Genomic DNA, 3823 nt, shown 5'->3' on the forward strand with positions numbered 1-3823 from the left:
TAAAAGAAGTAAGAAGTATAAAAAGTGCTTTCTATAAACTTATAATTTGAGGATACAGAATATGACAAACACAGTAATACATTATTGCATATTTATTTGTTTTTTAACCTGCTTTAATTTGGCTACTGGGCCACACTTCATTGACACAGCTCTACCTGCATTTATCTCAACTCACAAACCAAACTCACTGCCATCGAGTTTATTCTGACTCATAGAGACCCCTCCTTGGGTTTCCAAGGCATTACCACTACGGAAGTAGATTGTCCAACCTTCCTCCCAAGGTGGGTTTGAACCGCCAGCCTACCTGCATTTATAGTTAAATGCAATTTGACTTTTTAAAGTTCTCATCTCATTTGATTTCTCCTGAAACATTAAACACTACTTGACCTCTCACCACATTTTGGAAGTATTCTTTCTTGCTTGCTTTTATTCCACCATTCTCTTCCAATTTCCTTCTATTCTTATACATTTTCAGCTTTCTTCCCGGCCTTTTGGTTCTTTTGGTCCTTTGCTGGTCTGATAAAAGGTGGTGCTGCCAGAAGTCAATCCTGCAGTTCTTTATCTTCGGGGTGAGTTTGCCTTTGCCATGTACCAATGACTCTGAAATCTAGCCCTGACCTCTATCTTGAACTCAGATGTTTATATACACCCACTTGCAGTAAATATCCACTTGAATATCTTAATCCACTTCAAGATTACCACTTTCAAAAATGTCTTATTTTTACAATATTACAATCTTTCACAATGTACTCCACCTATTTTCCCTCTTTTTGTTAATAAAACTCCCAAAAGACTGACTCTGTTGGCCGTAATTTGTATTCCCATTGTATTGCCTATGGTGACTCATAAAATACTGTTAATTAAAACACCCCAATAACTTCCCAATAGCTTTTCCCACTACTCATCTATCAGTCTGTGGCACTGTGATGGCTTGCATGTTGCAGTGAAGCTGGAGGCTATGCCACTGGTATTTCAAATACCAGCAGGGTGACCCACGGTGGACAAGTCTCAGAGGAGCTTCCAGATCGGACTATGTGAAGGAAGACTCACTAACAACTTACAATATGTACATGACACAACTTTGCTTGCTGAAAGTGAAGATGAGTTGAAGCACTTACTGATGAAGGTTAAAGACTACAGTATGGATTACACTTCAACATAAAGAAAATGAAAATCCTCACAACTAGACTAAAAAGCATCTTGATAAATAGAGAAAAGATTGAAGTTGTCACAGGTTTCATATTACTTGACTCTACAATTAACACCCATAGAAGTAGCAGTCAAGAAATCAGACATAACATTACACTGGGCAAATCTTCTGCAAAATACCTCTTTAAAGTGGCAACAAGAAAAGATGTCTCTTTGAAGACTAAGGTGCACCCAACCCAAGTCATGGTATTTTCAATTGTCTTGTGTGCATTTGAAAACTGGACAATGAATAAGAAAGAGCAAAGAAGAGTCAATGCTTTTGAGTTGCAATGTTGATGAAGAATACTGGAAGTATCATGGACTGCCAGAATAACAAACAAATCTGTCCTGGAAGAAGTGCAGCCAGAATGTTCCTTGGAAGCAAAAATGGCCAGATTTCATCTCACCTACTGTGGTCATGTTGTCAGAAGAGACCATTCCCTGGAGAAGATATGCTTGGTAAAGTGGAGGGTCAGTGAAAAAGGGGGCTACCATCAACAAGATGGACTGACACAGTGGCTGCAACAATGGGCTCCAGTATAGCAAGAATTTTGAAGATGGGTCATGATTGGGCAGTGTTTGTTCTATTGTACATATAGGGATGCTATCAGTTGGAGCTGACTCAACGGCACCTAACAACAACAACGATAGCTTTTCAGTTGATTGCTTTCTCTTAATCAGTTGTTGTTGCTGTTATTTGCTGTTGAGTTAGACCCAACTCATAGCGACCCCTCTTTGGGTTTCTGAGGCAGTATCACTATGGAAGTAGATTGCCTAACCTTCCCTCCGAGGAGTGGCTAGTGGCCACCCTTCTGGTTAGCAGTCAAGTGCCTTGGGCACTATGCTACCAGAGCTCCTGTCTTAATCAGGCCCTCTTATTTTCTCTCCAGGTTTCCCTGTTGTTGTTGTTATGTGCCGTCGAGTCGGCCCCGACTCATAGCGACCCCTCCTTGGGTTTCCGAGGCAATATCACTACAGAAGTAGGATTGCCCAACCTTCCTTCCGAGGAGTGGCTGGTGGGTTTGAACCACCAGCCTTCTGGTGAGCAGTCAAGTGCTTTTAGCCACTATGCTACCAGAGCTCCCCCACTGCCTTCTAAATTGTGCACCTATTTTTAATATCCACACTAATTAATTCCACAGTGCAGTGAATTGCTTAACATGGCCCTTCTAGTCATAGTCCTCCATTTTGTGATTTATTGTAAATCCTAACCTCTATGCCTGTTTAGGATTGGATGTATCTTGAGTCTCACCTTGCTGGAGAGTGTGACTCAAGTAACCACACTAAGTTTCCTTGAAGACACATATTTGAGTGTACTGACAAACTTGCCCTCTCTTGTTCCAAATCCTGCATTTGGTTCATCATCATCTCACCCCTGGACTCAAGACAGCAAGCAGTCATCTGATCTGCTTATTTGGGGTCTCCAGGTCCTGTGTCCATGGGAGTGAGGAGGATCTTCTACACCTATGTCTGAGCCATGGATTTGGGACTTGCTAGCCTTGCTGCCTCTACCATCACATGAGCCATTTCTTTGGTAGTGTGTGAGTTCTGTGAGACTTTCCATTGAAAAAAAGAGCCCTAAGACAGGAGGGAAAGTACTGAGGGGAGGAAGAGTAATTGATGTTAGAGATGATGGAATTTCTAAACAGCAGTTTTGAAAACTTAGACACTTGGGACATCCTTACCCATTTCTTAGGGGCCAGCATTGTGCTAATCTTTCTAAAAGAAATTATTCAAGCAAATTCCTAGATAGACTTGTCCAGAATATGTGAGACCACATCTGTCCTTTAAGTGTTTTTCAGTTTCTTCAGATAAAGTCATAAATTTCTGAGCATGATAAAAACTATTTTATAATCATCCCCTGGCTCACCTAATAAGCTTGTATTGCCACATTTCCTTTCTCTTTCTTTATATGTTAACTCTGGATGCCTTTAGCATTTGGCTCAGACATCACCTTCTCTGAGAATTTTCTCCCTAATAGTCTTCTTATATGCACCCAAGAGTTGCCTTTACTATAGACTTTTTAGTTCATTGCATTATACTAATTGTTTTGCTTATTTATCTTTACCAAACCATTCAGAAGCTTCTGGGAGGCATGATTCATTTCTCATTTGCCATTTCTTCATCAAAGTAGAAAAGAAATATAAAACAAATATCTGGGATACAACAATTGTGTTGTTGTTAATGACTGCTTGCAACACTAAATAGTGCTGAATCTATTAGGAATTCCAATTGAGTAGGAGAAAGGGAATTTACTCCTTCCTCCTCTACTCCAGCAAAACCCAAATGGATTAGATCAATGAGCGTTTTATTCCTCTTTCATGCAAAATAAGTTCATAGGTATTTTTCAAAAGCTTGAGAGGCAGCCTCACAATTATCAGACCTGGGGATCTTTAGCTTTCTCTTCCATGAATATCACATGACATTCAAAGTCAGGGTTATTTTATGATCCAGGATATCATTGGATTTCTAGTCTTCCAGTCTGCGTTTCCACGCTGGACTCTCATGGTTGATCTAACTTCTGAAATTATCTTCTTTTGCTTACTTGCTGCGTCTCTCTCTAGATCTCCTGAAACCAGGTCTCTTGTTTCTCTTGTTCATAACGCACTTCTTTGTGCCTAAAACAGCCTCACTC

The sequence above is a fragment of the Orycteropus afer genome, unplaced genomic scaffold, assembly GCF_000298275.1.
Source record: "Orycteropus afer afer isolate SDZICR_OR568_19922 unplaced genomic scaffold, OryAfe1.0 scaffold00105, whole genome shotgun sequence".
Taxonomy (NCBI): Eukaryota; Metazoa; Chordata; class Mammalia; order Tubulidentata; family Orycteropodidae; genus Orycteropus; species Orycteropus afer.